At 35.1% G+C, this 18,813-nt stretch overlaps 1 protein-coding gene and 1 long non-coding RNA gene across 8 annotated transcripts in view; both read right to left on the reverse strand.

The window, feature by feature from the left end:
• Positions 1–2,506, reverse strand: part of LOC129945349 (uncharacterized) — a 121,798-nt gene extending 119,292 nt beyond the window's left edge. For both annotated transcript variants that reach the window (XR_008781492.1, XR_008781493.1), the window contains exon 1: positions 1,015–2,506. This is a non-coding gene — a long non-coding RNA (uncharacterized LOC129945349). The remainder of the gene's footprint in view (positions 1–1,014) is intronic.
• The window catches only part of LOC129945348 (probable serine/threonine-protein kinase DDB_G0267686), a 367,717-nt gene that overhangs the window by 168,571 nt on the left and 180,333 nt on the right, over positions 1–18,813 (reverse strand). The gene's annotated exons all lie outside the window — the stretch shown is intronic.

The raw sequence follows: 18,813 nt of genomic DNA on the forward strand, positions 1-18,813 counted from the left end.
ATTTGTCATCTGTCAAACTCAACAAACTAATAACTGTCACTTTTGATGTTGAAAAAAAATGTATACCTAATTGAATTCCCTAAAGAATCTTGTTTGACAAATTCTTGATAAAAACATGTGAAATATACAAAAATTTGAAAGTGAAAGGATTTTTGTTGTCTCCCATCGATTTAAAAATATCCTATAACGACAAATAATGTCAAATAGACAAGTTTCTGACACATATGGGATTTAAAAAAAAAAACAATATTTACATAAAAGTGACAGTGGCACATTATTCAGCAGTATCTTAAAAAAAGTCAAAATTAGAGTGTGTGGGCATTCTATACACACAATCTCCATTAACCAACCCTCAAAGCCTAGCGGCCTCGCCGGCGCCGCCACCACTGCTGCCGTCGGGATATAACAAAGTAGAAAAACCGACGGCAAAATCTATGCGACAACGCCAAATACAAAATAAAACCTCACAAAAATGTCCCCAAATTAAAATCAACCAGCTCAAAACACACAACTCCCCGCTGAGATTGGGTGTTCCGGTCTACTGACTTTCTTAAATATACTCGCCGGGCTGACATGACGTGCCGGCGTGGAACGGCTCAGCCGTGCGGCGTATATATGTATTAACCACCTTTTATGGTAAACGAAATTGCAGTATAATTTCAAGGGAATCATGTACTACAAAACCACCCGTTAGCGAACGTGGACTGAACAAGAAACCGTTGTGTCTCTAGCGAAATAAAACCAGCCAACACGGTTTTATCGATTTTCCCTAACCAGATGGACCTCATTTAAATACCAAATTTTCTTCTTTTTTGTTTTCTTTCGGCACCAGAAAAAATAAACCTTAACAAGAAAAAGAAAAATAAACCAAAGACACCTAAAAGACCATAGGTACGAAAACGACGCGAAACGGACGGCTACGTGCATTTTCTTTATTGCGTCAAAAAAACCATTGTGATTTGTTTTGTGTGTTTTTTTTTGCAGCCCTACAAACAAATTTTTTAATCCTCTTACAATTATTTTTATTCCAAAACAAGAGAACCAGAAAAACAAAATAAATTTTTCAAGTCAAGTCAGGCGTATGTAAGTGTATAGAGCGACGATGAAACAAACAAAAATAATCCAATTGACGTTTTTGCTTGGCGCAACGTGTGTGCTCCTTGGGTAACTGATATTCCAATGTTTTCCAAAGTGTAATCGGGGTGTTAATCCTTCAATTGGTAAACAGCGGTAATGCAGCTGTCACCATATTTGTACAATAATTTTTAAACTTGTTTGCACTTTTCTTCTTATTTATTTTTTATTACGTGTTGTATTCTTTTTGTTGCACTATGAATACATAATAATAATTATTTGTATTTTTAACTTAATTTTTTTTCTTCTTGCACTAAGAAACACAAAACATACAACTTATGACACGCGATAAGTGAAAGCTTATGTCATATAAGATCGAGGGGACACAGATAAATAATATTGCATTGGTCATCTGACAGCACTGGATTTAAAGGTATATATCCACTATTTTATAAAAATGGCCACAGGAAGTAAATTAATTACGATAAAATAATTATGAACACGACATTATTTTTCTTTTTTTCTCTCTTAATAATTTCTTAATACAATTAACCACTTAGTTGTTTTGTATTCAAATTAACACTGTGATTGCACTAGCCACGGAAATTATAAATATACAAATGGCTGACACATGAAACAGAAACAGACACAGCGCCGCACACACAGAACGGGTGTAATTAGCACTTAAATCCTTTTGATGATTAATTAATCCAATACGATTATATTATGGTGTAAAGGTGGTAAGAGGCGTTTTTTTTTTATTATTTTTTTTTGTTGGTGTGGGGGGGAGGCCAGGGCCGGACGGGCGGCGTTGATTATTTTGTTTCCCCCTTTAAGTACCGGAAAAAGGAAGGAAATAATGAATTTCTCTACACTCGGAACTGTAGGTGTACGGACGATGATTTAGCCAGTTTGTATTTTTGAATAGAGAATCTCTTTTGTATTTTGCGAGTTGATTTGACATTTACCTTCACGCGTATTTAAACGAGTAATTTTTATCCTGCTCGTGTAAATCCGAAAATATTTTGTTAAATTTCCGAGAATATTTTTATACACAGAAATACGACGCGAAACACGACCCTACGTTAACAATAGCTCTACTCGGTCTGGTTTGTTGTGCGCTCTTGGAATTCTCTTCGACCGAAAACAACGACGACACGGCGAGACGACGAAACAAACTCGAATTTCGAACTCGAACCTCAAATTCGAACTCGAATGCAGTTGGATTATTCGTATTCTTCACCATACGTGAGTGAATGACGGGAAAAACGAATGTCGAATAAAAATATAAAATCAAGAGAAGGGGAATAAAATTTCAATGGCGGCCATTCGTTGTAGAGTAGAGAAGTGAATGAGTATGTTTGTTGTTGTTGGTGTGTTGTCATAGTGGAGAGAGAAAATTTTGTCTCTTAAGCATTTGTCTGGTTGGACTTGGAATGTTGGAATTACATTTTTGTTGTTGTTGGCTCTGTTGATGTTTATCGTTTCTCTTTGACGCGCATGGTAGTTTCAAATGAAACAAAAATTATTCTCTTCTTTTTTGTTGTTTGTTACATCATCACAGGGATGTTAAAAGATTTGAATAAATTTAATTTGATTCGCTTGAATTTGTATTTATGTATATAATTTTAAATTCGTCGAGTGTTGGTTCTTCAAATATATGTGAATTGAATAATGATGCGTGAAGTGATTTTTGACTTTTTTTTGAAAATTTATATTTATATTTTTTTGATTCACACACAGAATTATATTTTTTTTGTCTTTTATTTTTGTTTTATAAATGAATGATTGATGATAATGAGGCTGCTGTTAATTTTATTTGTTGATTTAAGAAAAAAATTGTATTATTGATTTATTATACAAAAGTTGTGTTCTGTATATTCACGTTGACAAAAAATTATCATTTTATTCGGTTTGAATTGAATTGAAAGAGGAAAAAAAGCGAAACAAATTTTATGACATTTTTAATTAAGCATTTACGAAGCGTATAATGGGAACTATAAAACAATAAAAAAGTTTTCATATAAGAAATTGTTGGTTTCAAATCATTAGCATGTTAAGAAGTTATATTCATTGACCATAGATTTTTTTTGTTTCAAAAGTTGAATTTTGTTATTCTTATGGTTAATCGTCATTTGAAGTTAGATAATTTTTCTTTTTTGTTGGGTTCATTTCATTGTTTGTGTGACTTGAGCGATTTTTGGGGTGTGACTTTTGTTTAAGTTGTAGTCTTCTTTTATGAATTTCTTGTTTAATGTTCATTTTTATTGAAACACGAAATATTTACATAGTAATTAGTACAGTAATTTCAATATTATTTCTGATCTGGTTTGATAACCTTTATAGAACATTTCTCTCATTGCACAGGAATAAAAGAGAAAAATAGGACCTTTCAAAGAAGCAAATGATGTCCAATATTAATAAAAAAAGTATTAGTTTTTAAAATATAACTATAATAGGTTTTAAACTATTAAAAATGATCTTTGAAAGCCCAAAATACCATGTAATTCTCAACAAAAAATGTTTTTCCTTATTAGGAATCTACAAACAAGCGCAAAATGCTGGAACTTTAAGTTTTTAACGAAAGAAAGTGTAAACATTTTTCTATGTTAATTGAACTTTTTTTTCTAAATTAAGAGTTCAAAAGATATGTTTTAATAAATAATTAAATTAAAATTAAAAAAAAAAACAGAGTTTTGCATTTTACTCTTGAAAGACAAATTATTCTAAGTAAATATTTAAAAAATAATTGGAAATTTTTTCCTTAAAAACATTTTGTTGGTAAATTCAGTTACTTTTTGAAAATATAATATGAAAAGAAATGTATTTTATGCATAATTCTGAAGGGTATAAGAAGAGGTTTAATTTTGAATAGTTCGCTTTTTAGACAAAAATTACTTTAAAAGCGGATATCTTTTCACATTTGACAAGAAATATTTATACAATTACTAAGAATGGTACGATGCATGCAACAAAATTGGTTAAAAATCTGCAGTTATAGTTCGCAGTTTTGCAAATAAACTGACCATGTTATTTTTCGAAGAGATGATCCAGTGATCACGTCACAGAGAGCTTGTGACTAAACACCTCAATACTTTTTTCTTTGAACCACATAAAAGATAAAGGTATATTCCGATGCTTCTTATACAATTTAAGAAATAAGAGACAATTTAAGAGTACTGGAACCATAGCCTAAGTGGCCATTTGATTTATAACGTTAAAAATAAAAATAAAATAGGTAGCGCAACAGTCAGTTAAGAACTAGAGCCTAGTGACTTACAACTCTCAACCATTCCTTTGTGCCAGTAATGTTGTTAGGGATGAAGGGGACCTACAGTTTTAGCCGAATCCGAACGGCTGATTTCAGAAAGCACTTTTCATGACAAGAATTACTCGTGGCGGATTTTTTAATTCCTCGCAAGAGGCAGTATTTGTGAAAAAAAAACTTTTGATGGCGCAGGTAGGGATTGAACACAAGACCTCTTGCATGACAGTCCAACACACTTTTTTTTGTTTTTTTATTTTTTTCAACTTCATTTTTATTACTTCAATCTTAAACCTATCTTAAAGCTAGACGAAAATTCATAAAACTAGCCTAATTAACCATAACTTACAACTTACTTACTGGTCCCATACGGACACTCTAAGTTAAACAATAATACTTAATGCTAATGCCTTCGGCCCTAAAATCTATCGAACTTCAATTTCATTATATTTATTTTTTTATTCATTAGAAAATTTAGAAAAAAAACTAATATCAATATCTTTTTTTATTATAACTTAAAAACAACTTAAAATAAGGTTCATAATATAAAACTTAAACCTAACTAAAACTACCTATTCTACATATAAACTACTTAAAACTACTACTTAGAACAATCATAGCAGCAAATCTAACTATCTAACGTTTTTTGTTTTTCAGATTTTGTTGTCTTTTTATTTTTTTATTCCATGTTATTTTTCTTGTATTTTTTTTGTGTATTTTTTGTTGTGCCACCGCGCCTATTCTACTTATAACTAAACCCTAAAACTATAAAACAAGTATGTAAGCCAGCCAAGGCTTAAAACCCCATCCCGGCTACCCGCTATCAAGTGCCGATTGAAGCCACCAAAACTGGTTCTCCTGCTTCACCTTATCAGTTCGGTCCCGTTCGGACACAGCCCTACTGAACAGAAGGAGCTCTGCTCCGCCTTGTGCCATGACGCCCTAATTGTACAGGAGTCGCCTATCCACGGTTCGTCGTCTGACGTGGTAGATTAGCGGCACTGCCAATCTATCCTGTATCAGACCGCATCTATCTAAAAAGAGGAATGCATCTGGTGGAATAAACCCGCTCAAGCGTGCACTTTCAAAATACTCGTCGTTCGGATAGAACGCGCCGAAAATTAAATTGCTGGTCGAAGACATAGCTCTTGCAATGTGACCTCGAACGAGTTTTATCATAAAATTGTCAATTCTATTGATTCGAGCCCCGTTGTATAGGACCTCGTTGAAAAAGTATTGCACGTAAGAAGATTCGGTTGTTCGATATAAGCCGGTACAGCGTCGTAAACACTGCCGTTTGAACACCCGAAACTTCTCCATCATGGAAGGGGCAACGTTGAACCAAACAGGACAACCATAAACGATCATCAGCCGTATGAGGGCTTCACTCTGGGTCAATCCGACTGCTTAAAAAACAACTATTTCGTCAGAGCGAAGGCTCCTCTGGCCCTGATCAGAGCAGCATTTATATGTCTGTCGAAATATGAATACTGATAGTCCACACACCAACCATCATGCCACCAGTAGTGCGCTTTTAACGTTAAACTATTTACATTGATGTAAGAAACTATTGATTTATCCTAACATATGATCCCATTTGTTATTATAAAATACAAATTGTTATTAGAAATGTTAAGTTTTTCGCAGATCTTTAGTATTCCCTGAGAGTTTTAGTGTCTCAGTAGTAACAGAAGATTCAACACATATTCCTTTTAAGACTAACTAAAGTTAATATTTAGCAACTCTCACGGACATCCCTGTTCAGTTAGTACAGGTTAAATTCGTAAATAAATTTCAAATGTATCTTGAAAAGTTTACAGAGTAATAAGCAAACTCGAAATTTCTCTTAGAAGTCTCTTTACTATTGCAAAATACTCAACCATCTTTTTTCTAAACCTTGTATACCAACTTCATTGTAGTGAAAGAAAATCAACACACAAAACCCTTCACTCCTCTTTTAATGCAACAAACTTTCCAAAGCATTTTTTTAACGCTTACTTGAATTCCACACGGTGGAACAAGTCGACAAACGAATACAAATGCCATACCATACGAACATACCCCACAGTCTACACTATACGACCAAGCAATGATAATAATATGATGACGATGAAAACCGATTCTAGCTAACACACAATGATATCGTGGAATTACGGCAATAAACAGTAATTATGCAGCAATTAAACAGTAAGCTGTTAACATAATGAAATTAGCAGGTGTAGTAAAAATTCAATTAATTCCCCAGAGGCGTCCGTCGTCGTCGTTTGTAGATGACGACGATGAAGTCGACGTTGTCGTTTGGTTGGTTAGTTCGTTTAGTGGAGAGAAGTCGTTGTCGTTTTTTTTTTCTTTTTTGATGACTGCTTGGTTTTTGTATAATTTTGTTTTTACTTCTTTTTTTTAACAACTTCTCTTTAGTATTTTTTCTCGCTAAAGCCTCTTGTGTGAAACTCGAACTGGCATTATGGCTGACGACTCGACTACCTCCTATAACGAAGGACGATGGCGAATACCACGACGATAGTACAGACCAAGTGGAAACGGATGACAGAGACGACCGACGTCGATGAACGGGCGGCGCGGCAGCGAACCGAAGTGACGTTGGACGGGACGGTTGGCTCTCTTCTTTGTGTGAACAAGTTTTTCACATGTTTGCTGTTTTTATTTTGCTATAGGTACATTTTTGTTGTTGTTTATTTTCATTTGACTAAGTGTCGTTTACCCCGCGCTGACATGGCACAAAAGTTGCACCGCGCGCACACAGAAGAGCCACACCATCACACAAAGTTCGTTTAGTATCGGCAGCGGCGTTCTATCGAGACACCGAGAATATATCAACTTATAAAGGAGGACGATAGCTTCTTGTGCAAGCACATAGGTACCTATATTATTGGCAGAAAGCAAATTTATCCGACAAAAGAGTATAATCTCTAGGAATCCGGAGTAGGAACATGGCTTAACATGGAGACACTCGAAAACAGGGTTGAAAATGCTCAGAAATACACAACAAATGAATATTAATATCTTGGTGAAAAATTGACATTTCACTGTGAAATTTTAATTTTACTTTTGACAGCAACAATGGCTTGATACTTGCTGTGTAACCTTCATATAAGGTCTGTTCTAGACATTTCTCGCACTAAAAGTTGGGCAAATGTCAAATTTGAGGAGTGGGGAAACTGTCAAAATGTCTGGACTGGTTTTCGCACCAATTTGCATGAGTTTGCACTACTTTCTTAACGTCAAAAAATTACACTCGGGCAGAGTTACCGAAGATTATTGATAAATTTTAATGAGCTTAATTATGAATATGAAACCAATAAAATAAATATCAACATAAGTAAGCTTACACTTATTTACAATAAATATTGAACGTGAACGTCAAATCGAATTTGACAGCCAGCCCAGAAATCGCCAGAAGAAATTTCTCGGACTAAATCTGGCAAAAAGGGGAAACGCACTCTCTTTTGTAAGAATTAGCACAACTTTTGAAGTGTGGAAGGACTGGGGACTTAAAATGACTACAGCTTTCAATCTAAAACTGTTTGAAACTAGATGTGGAACAGACCTACAATCACAAAATATGGTGAACGTTTACAAAAAGAAAACATTTATTCTACAATCTTTTTACACCAACAAATGTCAGCTTGTCAATTATGTTAGGAATTTGATCTAAGTGAATTTATTGTTCACTTCACTTTGCTTGCGGACATATACCTAAAAGAAGCTATATGAAATTGTTATGGAAATAATGTAATACAACTGTGAAATGAAAAAGGTTTCACTTCACTTTCTTTACGGACACCCGTATGGAATTAATATAATACAACTGTGAATAAGTTTTCACTTTTTAAAACCATTAAGAGTTTAGATCAGCAACAAATGTATGGGAACTATGAAATAGATTTCACTTCACTCTGCTTATGAGCACTTTCAAACTCAGATTCAGCAAATAAATTTTTAGAGTGGAACTAAAATTTCACAAATGGAAATTAAAATAGATTTCACTCAAGAGCATAAAAGTGAATCCATTGCAGAAATTACAATAAAAAAAGGGAAATGCATATAATTTCACTTCACGTTGCTCGTATTTAAAAAACAGCAAGGTTAACGTATTGTGGAACATATATTTTCACATGATATTTAGTTAGATGTCACTTTACTCTTCTTATGAATACTCATTCATACTCAAAACTGGCAAAGTGAGTTTATTGTGATACTTACATTCTAAAAATGAGAATTTAACTAAATTTCACTTCATTCTGTACGTGGATTCATGGTTGGGTTGTTTATCTTTAGAAACAAAGTTTCATATTCAGTATTTGTTCCATAAAGACTTGTTTTTTAAGCTATTTTTTTTGTGGAACTCATTTTTCACTTAAACTGGTGTGAAATGCTTATAAATACAATATGACTTCGTGAGAGAAAAACTCAAGATCCACAAACTTAACCCACTAAAACTAATGTGATCTTTTCATTTGTATCACAGACAAATTATTTTTCCACGCACTATTCACTTCATTTTACCAAAACTTCTGGTGAAAATAAATACGGAACTAATGTCTGAGTGAAATTTAATCTAGCCTTTGTTGTAGAAGCGAATAATTTTCACATTTAATGTCATTTGAATTTGATAAGAATAAAATACATTTCTTGTGGAGCTTCAGAAGCATTCCTTTCACTTAACTCAAAGCTTAGTTCGTGAGTTTTAATGTGCTGCTATAAAAGAAAAAAAGTGAAATTATAAGTTATAATGGAAGGTGAAAGTTGTAGAACTTATCCAAACTACATTCAAGAAATCGAATTTTGTCTAATAAACAAATGTCAATTGACTTCGATAAAGCGTTCTGTGAAATGAAATCTTAAATTTCAAACCCCTTTCAATTTTGTTCCTTTTTTTCAAAAATTACTTTAAAAATGTATAAAATTAGCGACTTTCACTTTCAATCCCGCTGCATTGCCTTTGTTGATAATGTTTATATTACGAATTGTTGCGAGGCAAGATTGCCTCGCAACAGAATATAAAAAGTTAGCCAGACAAAACGGTCGATTTTTATCATCGTGAAAAATCTCTTTGAAGGTTTCAAGGTTATTGAACACACCCATACAAATTCTTTGAACTTATTGTCAACTTCTGGCGCTTAAAATGTTATCAAATAAATTGATTATAAACATTGTCACGTGTGAAGACAGCTTTAAAATTACGTTTAAGCAGACACATTTCATTTAGAATCAAGTGTATTCAATTTGTTAAATCTACTCCCTATGAATTAAATTATCATCCCTGTCCTCACACCAAATAACTTATAACTACCACAGAGTGTATAAAATAGGATAGATAGGTATACTCTACACATCCACTACAGGCTAAACGTGAGCCTTTTGATGGAACTGCTTTATTGGCTTTTTATATATAATGTGAGTGCGAGGCTTGAGGACTGACACTTTTGCTGATGCAGTGCCATTTCGAGCGCCAACACAACACCCGAACTTCTTCAGCATAGAGTGGGACACTAATTTGTGTACATATCTATTTATCTGTAGAGATAGGTCTACAGTCTACACTTAAAGTCAGATATTTTTGCGCAACGTTGCCAATTCGTCACCCTTTTAGTCTCTTCTGAGCTGAGCGGTGTTGAAGTATGAACTTATACCTATAGATACTAGACCTACCTACTAAATATAATGTATCTACAGAGTACCTATTTAAATGCGCTTTTTTTGGAGTAGGTATCTACACGATGTTTTCGAGTATCTATTGGATATGTTTTTCAAGTGCTAATTTCGTACTCATGACTCACACGTAAGTAAGTGTTTTCAAAGCAATTTGAATATCAAACAAAGCAACAAAAGCATCATGACGACGCACGAGACGCACAACGAGAAGAGGGCTAACACGAGTCTAGTAAAATACTCGTACTCACCAAAAAGAAATAAGAAGAAGTAGAAGAAGAAGAAAAATAGACAAAAACACAACTCCAAAGAAGAAAGTCAACAAACTTGAGAGTTTTATATTTTCACGGAATCCATCTTGGATTTTGGTTGCTTTCATTGCTGTTGTTGTAAGTATCTATGAGTACATAGATAGATATTTTTTGCCAGACTTATGCTGATACAGTTCAAAGAGAGAGCTCATATTTCCGAAGTCTCTTTTGCTTCCATAGACAACGATAATCTTATTTTACTACTTTTCGTTTTGGAAGCTGCATCTAAAGTTCCTACTTAGGTATTTAGAGTTTAGACTTTAAAAAGTCCATAAGAGAGAAGTTGTAGAGTTTAGCGTAATTCTTCTGTTCGACCATTTTTGTATATTGAATTGATAGTGATAGCTATTATAGGAAAATATATGGTGATGGGAATATAAACAGATACTAAAAGCAAAACCTATAAACTACTAGTATCTACTATTAGCATTTGCTTTTATATCTTTTTTTTTGTTGGAGAATGTTTACCATAGGCAAACCGGATTCAACAATGCGATGTGGATGGATCATATGATGATGATGATGATGATGCTGGTGGAAAAGAGGGTTCTCCATGAGAATGAGAGTGATGGTTTTCAGGTCTCATGGGATAGGGAAAGATTCACATCGAAATGGTTAAAGGAAAAAATAAACAAACTGCAGATACACCCCCTTTTTTTTGGGTGTGTGTGATGTGTTTGGATTGCAAACCGTGTTATTATTTTTTCAACTTTATTTTTTGCTTTAACTTTTAATATAAATATTTTATTTATTTAAAGTCCCTGAAGGGTAAAAACAATCGAGATGAGAAAGTTATGTTTATTTTAAGGCTGAATGAGGTTTTTTTTTCTCATCATACTTATAGTTGGTGGGTCTATAGGAATAGGGAGAGAAAGTGTTTGAAGGCGGTACAGACAAACATTTTACCCAAGGGGTGGGTTTATTTAAAAAAAATTGCAATACATTTCAATCGAAGACGACACTTTCACTTAAAAATTTCACATTCAATGAATGATATTAGTTTTGAAACGAGAATATCGGAACTATACATTTTTTTTTGGAGTTTTATGGTCTCTTATAATACTAAGGTTAAAAAGGCGACATGCTATTTTGATAGTGAATTTATTTTCCAAAACACAGGATGGGCCATCCTGACAGCTCTTGGATGGAAACTGACAGCTGTTTACCGCTCGAAATTTTGACAGACATTTGTTTCATACTTTCTCGAGACGAAAGAAACAGCATTGCTCTTAAACAAAGATGGGAAATACTGACAACTTATATTCTTAAAGTAACGTTTGTGTTGCAAAATATCAAACAGTAAGTTAAGAAGTATTGGTCGCGGATGAAATTGAGCAGCTTAATGGCTGAAACACAAATACGTTTCAGCTTCCGCTTCGTTTGCGTTACGATGGGCGTGCTTCGTGGTTGCTTTGAATGACACTTCTAATATTACATTTCTTAAATGACACTTCTGTCATTAGCAGTTGTTTTTATTCTCAAAATTTTGTTTTGATTTTGGGGCAGTAAAAGATATCAGAGTTTGAAATGGACAAAATTGATTTTGGTGGGTCCGGGAGCTCAATCTTTCTTTAATCTATGAGGAGTTTTTTGAAACTCTCTTTTTCTGTGCTACAACTTTCTTTTTTAACTTTTTCTAATAAACAATGGTGCTGGGTTTCAAACAGCCACCAACAAGGAATCCCTGGTTTGATGAGGCATGTCGGCAGGCAAATGCAGCCAAACAACAGGCACGCAAAGCGGCGCTGTATAAAAGGACGAGAGCTGCTCGTGAGCTCTATGAGCAGAAGAGGCGAGGGGAACGCCAACTTCTCAGAAGGAAAAAGAAACGGCATGAGAAGCGTGCGGTCGAAGATGTTGAGAGGTTTAAAAGCAGGAATGAAGTTCGAAAGTTTTATGAACAGGTGAAACGAAATTCACAGGTACATAAACCCAGAACCGAAGGCTGCAAAGACGAAAGTGGAAACATCATAGTGGAACCACAGTCAATGCTGAGGATATGGAAGGACCACTTCTGCAGATTGTATAACGGCGACGACGAACTGAATTCCGGTGTCAGGCAGGATGATCCATTGAACAAAGTCGACGAAAGCCAACAATCCCGTCCTCCTGACTTAGAGGAAGTAAAGATTGCCATATCTAAGTTGAAGTCTAATAAAGCTGATGGAGCGGATGGCTTGAATGCCGAGTTCTTTAAAGCAGCTGGAGATAAGTTGGTTAGGAGAGCATGCACCAACTTATCTGTAAGATATGGTCGGAAGAAAGCATGCCAGATGAATGGAACCTCAGTATTGTTTGCCCGATCCTGAAAAATGGAGACCCTCTAAACTGCAGCATTTATAGAGGAATCAGTCTACTTAACATTGCCTATAAAATCTTATCTGCCGTAATATGTGAACGTCTAAAGAACATCGTCAACAACCTGATAGGTCCTTATCAGTGTGCTTTCAGACCAGGTAAGTCCACAGTTGATCAAATATTCACATTACGGCAGACCCTGGAAAAAACCGAAGAACACCAAATTGACACCCAGCACCTTTTCATCGATTTCAAGGCCGCATATGACAGCATCTACAGGGACGAGCTGTATCGAGCCATGTCTAGTTTTAGCATCCCTGCCAAACTCGTCCCTTTGTGCAGAATGACCATGGACAATTCACGCTGCTCCATTAAGGTTGGAAATAACTTAACAGAACCTTTCGATATCAAAAAAGGTTTTAGACAAGTTGATTCGCTGTCATGTGATTTTTTAACATCGTTCTTGAAAGAATAGTGCAGAGCTCACACGTCAACACTAGAGGCACTATCTTTCAATAGTCAAGACATTGACATAATCGGCAGAACTCAGCGTGATGTCAATGGGTCTTTTGTGAGTATTGAGGCAGAGGCGGCGAAAATGGGTTTAACGGTTAATGAGGGCAAAACAAAGTACATGCTGTCTACAAGAGAGGACATACAACAACGACGTCTTGGTCAAAACGTCACCATCTTCAGACGTAACCTTGAGGTAGTCAAGCACTTCGTCAACCTAGGCTCCGCTGCAAACGCAGAAAACAACACCAGCGCTGAGATCAAACGCAGAATAACTCTTGCTAACCGCTGTTTCTTTGGACTTAGAAAGCACTCTCGAGCGAACAAAGTGTTGCTATATAAGACCCTTATCATCCCATTCCTACTATACGGTGCAGAAGCGTGAACTATGACAAAAGCGGATGAAAGCACCTTGGGTCGCTTCGAGAGAAAAGTTCTTCGTGTGATCTACAGTCCCGTATGCATCGAAGGGGAGTGGAGAAGAAGATGGATCGACGAGCTGTATGGGCTGTACAGCCACGTAGACTTACCCAGAAGGGTAAAAGTCCAACGACTAAGAGGGCTGGGTCACGTAGAGCGCATGGAAACCAATGCTCCGGCCCGGAAAGTATTCTTTTCGACTTTGAAAACAAGGATTTTGAAATTAACATTATGATCATGTAAAATCAACATGAAAGCCTTTTAATTAAATTGAAACTGCTTAAAAACAACTAGACCGAAAAAGAATATGAAATTTTAAGCTTAGAAGAGAATAAGTGTATTTAAATATCAGACGATGCTAAGCAAAGTTTTCATTCAATTATCAAACGTTTTTATTTTTATCCTGTTTGAATTAACATGATGTAAAATGATTATTTGCTTCTAAATTTAGTTAAACATACAAAAATCCGATCAATAATTGCCAAATTCCGAAACATTAAAGTATATTCTTTAAAATTTGCCTTAACACATTTTATTTTAAAAGATTTTTGGACTCCTCTCTAAATTCAAGGAATTTTTATTTTATTTGATTTTGTGTAGTGTTCTAAATCAATACTATATCTTTTCCCACATCATCCATAAAATAAAGAAAAAAAGTTCAAAATACGATTTCAAATAAAAATAATAATAAAACTCATCATCTTCCCTCAAATCATCAGATACATTTAAAGGTACGTACACAACAGAAATTGTAGCGTATTTTCCTAACATATATATTTTTTTTCGACAGCGATTGATTAACCCAATATAAACACGATCTTTTGATCTGAGCTAATATTTATGCACCTTCATTCAGAGTGTTTCTTCTTTATACTTTAAAAAAAGAAGAAAAACTCAACAAGATTCTGATCGTCTTCAAATCTTTCTCAATCGAATTGCCTATCGTCGTCCGTCGCTCGTCGTCGGCCTTTTAAAAAGAAACATTGAGGTATAGCTTCTCTCTGTCGAAAATGTAGGGTGCTCGTGAAGTAATAAAAATAACACTTTCATCGGGCAAATATAAAAAGAGAGGAAGAAATCGAGGAGAAAAAGTTTATTTAAAAAACAATTCAAAACGCTAAGGCAATAAACTGTCGGCCGGTTAGCCACCCGCCCGATTAATCGCCATTGATCAGCCTTTACGATCAAAACGAACTGTTCTGTGACTAAGGCAATGCATTGCACGTACATTTATAAAAACAGCGTGAGGCTATTAAGTGTTTTCAATAGACACGATCTCAGGACACAGGAACGGATACAGCGAGGAGGCTGGTATTGGAGAGATTTTAAATAAGTTCATTAGACATCTTTTACGATAGGTTGTCAAGTTATATAGTGACAGTATTCATTTAAGAAGTTTTTGAAATTATTTGAAGTTTTTCATTTGAAAAAAATTAAAGTTATTTAAATTATTTAAGGTAGCTTAAATATTTGGTAATTTGAAGACCTCCGAAGTATTACAAAATGTATGAAGTTGTTTGAAGTCCCTTGAATCTAGTAGACTTCAATTTAGTTTTTTTTTTTTTTAATATTTAAGTATTTTGAAGCCATTTGACACTATTTGAAATGTGTTTCAAATCATTTCAAGTCATGAAGTCATTTTGTAGAAGTAATTTAAATACTTTTTAAACTTTTTGAAGTTACTGAAAGAGAAACTTTTCAACGACTCTTACAAAGAATCCCTAAGAATCTACAAGAAGGCACTAAGGAAATCTAAGCGATCTTCTTGGAGATCCTTCTGTGGCACGATAGAAGAAACTTCTAAAGCCTCTAGGTACGAAAAATTCTTTCAACTAGTCCAGCGATGCGAAGCTGCTTCAAAAATGCAGACGGCTCCTGGACAAATTCAAGTAATGAATCGCTGAACTTACTATTGGACACTCACTTTCCTGGTAGTTCTCTTACCAAAACTATCCACAAGGTCTGCTCACAAGGGATAAGTTACAATAGGCTCTCAACAGCTTCAAACCATTTAAATCTGCAGGACCAGATGGAATAATACCAGCCGAGTTCCAAAAGACTTCTGACATAATTGCACCAATCCTTGAGGTAATTTTTACCAGCTGTCTTTACCTGGTCCATGTTTCCTTGGCATGAAGAGAAGTTAAAGTTGTTTTTATACCCAAACCTACCTGGTTCACAAGTCAATCCTAAAGATCTACGACCTATAAGTCTATCATCATTCCTTCTTAAGACCTTGGAAAGATTGATTGATAACCATTTAAGGGCAAGTATCAATACAAGATTTCTGTCTTCGTCTCAACATGCCTACTGTAAAGGTAAAGCGGTGAAAACAGCGTTACACAATTTAGTACGCACCATCGAATATTCACCCTGGTTGCTTTCCTTGACATCGAAGGTGCCTTTAACAACGTGGACACATCTGCAATTACATCTGAACTAACATCTGTAAATGTAGAGAGTTCGCTTCGGGAGTTAATTAATTTAATGCTGACTAGCAGAATAATTATCTCAAAACTGGGCAACCCTTCTAGCAGACGATTCGTTAGTAGAGGGACACCGCAAGGTGGTGTTGTATCCCCTATCCTCTGCAACTAAGTGGTGAATTAAATCCTAAGACTAAAATTAAATCTCTCATTCCGCCTTCCCAATAATTGTAGTGTGTTCTAGTTGGAACTTTTGGCGATAAAGGAAGTCTTGTCCTGGCTTAAAAAAACGTGATATCATCTGATAACATCTGATATCCGTATTTTCTCTGATAGCCAGGCCGCTATCAAATCTCTTGACTCTGTCTCTACAAACTCTATAACAATCCATAACTGTCGATCCTCTAATAGAGATGACGCAACAGTTTAATATTCACCTATGCTGGGTGCCGGGCCATAGCGACATTCCAGGTAACTGTAAGGCAGATGAACTCGTCAGGAACGGTACAATAGAGCCCATCTTACCACGTTTTGCAAGTACTGGCATACCAATCGCTACTTGTAAACTGCTGCTAATGCAAGACGCTGTGAGGAGGGCAGGCACCAGGTGGAACAACATCACCACGTGTCAAGTCACGAAAAACCTCTGGCCAACACTGGATTTAAAACGTTCAAGGTGATTGCTCTCTCTAAGCAGATAAGCTCAATAATAGGTGTCATAACCGGACACTGTCTAATAGGAAAGCACGCCACGAGACTAGACGTGTTCTCAAATGACTTTTGCAGAAGCTGTATGGACGAGGAAGAGGAAGAAACGGTTCTTCATCTTCTCTGCACATGCCCTGCTCTGGCCGAAAACGCAAGAATTACCTAGGAGAATCCTTCTTTAACGATCTAAACGATATTAATCATATCACTATAATCAGCCTCTCACGTTTCGTAAGGGACTCAAGCTGTTCCATTGAACTTAAGAGGAAGCCTCAAGATTCATGTGGTATCACAATGGGCCATTAAACTGGCCTAAGTGTGCCCGTTTCCATCTTAGACAGCCACTATAACCTAACCTTACCTACTGAATGAGCTTGTCAAAACGGTTTTAAGTAATTTTAAGTTATCTGAAGAAGTCAATTGGAAGTCACTTGAGGCGATTAAATAACTTAAAAGTCATCTGGAACCGTTTAAGATTATTTAAGGATTTAAAAAAAAATTAAGTCAGCTCATTTGAAGATGTTTTATAGGTGATTTAGAAATACTAAGCCACTTTAAGTCATTTTAAGCCATCTGAAGTCATTTTCGAAATATTTTAAGCAGTTTTAAAAATATTTATATTAAGTTAAAGATTTTTGACTTCTTGATTTTTGAATTTTTTTAAATTTTACTCTTTAGAAAAAATTCATTTGAATCTCATTGCAGCAATTTGATAGCATGTGAACTCACCTTAAAACTAATGCCCATGTTTTGCATTTCACTTATTGTGAACACACTTTGCAAAAGTCTATTTGGGTGTTCCACGATTCGTCATTGTGAATTGGATTTTCGAACATGCAAATGGATGTTCTGTTATTCGTTTTGTTCCATTTTTTGAACGCATTCAAATCACATTTTTTATTTCTGTGAATTTATCTTTAATAGCTTCCTTCTGCTAGGAATCGGAGGGTTCCAGCAAGTTTTTGAATTGAAGGAATCGATGAAGGTATTAAAAACGGTTCTATTTCCCTTAGAATATATAAAAAACGTCTTCGCTTAATCTTAAATTATTACAATGAATGCTTAAAAGAGAAAATCAAGAATTGACTTCATTGTCCATGTTTTGCATTTCACTTATTGGGAACACACTTTGCGAAAGTGAACTTGGGTCTTCCACAATTCGTTATTGTGAATCGTCTTCTTATTTTTTCTCTTGAATTCTGCTTCGTTTTTTCACTTGAAATTGATACTAATATTGCATCCATCTTCAAAACAGCAAAAATTTTACTTCAGAAACGAAATAAAAATGGATGATCGTTCAATTCTGACAGTTCGAAGTTTTCGAAATCGATCGAATTAAAGAACGTGTAATTTCATTTCAAGTGAAACTGAGAAGTGAAATCAATTCACTTTCGATCGAAATTCAGAAAATTGGCGTTGAATTTAACAGAATTTTTAATCATTCAGAGTTTTTTGAAAAAGTGAGTCGAAGTCATTTGAACATTTTCTGACCCTCCGAAAGTTTTTAAAAGTTATTCGAAGTAGTTTACAGTAATTTCAATCGATTTTCAGTAATTTAAAACCATTTGAAATCAATTTTTGGATTATTGAAGTCACTTAAAAATATTTGTTGTCATTCACTTAAAAACATTTATGGGAGTAAATAGAAGTCAGTAATTTAAGTCACTAGAAACAATATGAATTCTTCAAGCTTTCAAGAATCTTTAAGAGTTATTGAAATAATTCGAAGTCACTGAAATTAATATTGACGGGATTTATAAAGGCTATTGGAAGGCGTTAAAACATATTTGAAGTTGAAGTCAATTCGAGTGATTTGAAATTATTTGTGAAGAAACTACCCTACTCTCTATGAACGCTCCTGCTAGAACAACAGGAGCGGTTCGAAGTCAAACACAGAGCGGGAAATTCAATGAAATAATAATCATTAAAAAGAACAACATCAAAAACTATGCGTGCGATCATAGTACGCAATGTATTCACAATCACACACGGAACGGACGGGACCGGGGGAGAGCAGATCTCGAATAATTAAAATGCTGCACAACAAATCATTTGAATGCCAAAACGTATAAAGCTGCAGCAGAGCAGAGCGTTTACGAAGAAGACGGACACCGTGCGTCGTCGA

The sequence above is a fragment of the Eupeodes corollae genome, chromosome 2 (assembly GCF_945859685.1).
Source record: "Eupeodes corollae chromosome 2, idEupCoro1.1, whole genome shotgun sequence".
NCBI classification, from domain to species: domain Eukaryota; kingdom Metazoa; phylum Arthropoda; class Insecta; order Diptera; family Syrphidae; genus Eupeodes; species Eupeodes corollae.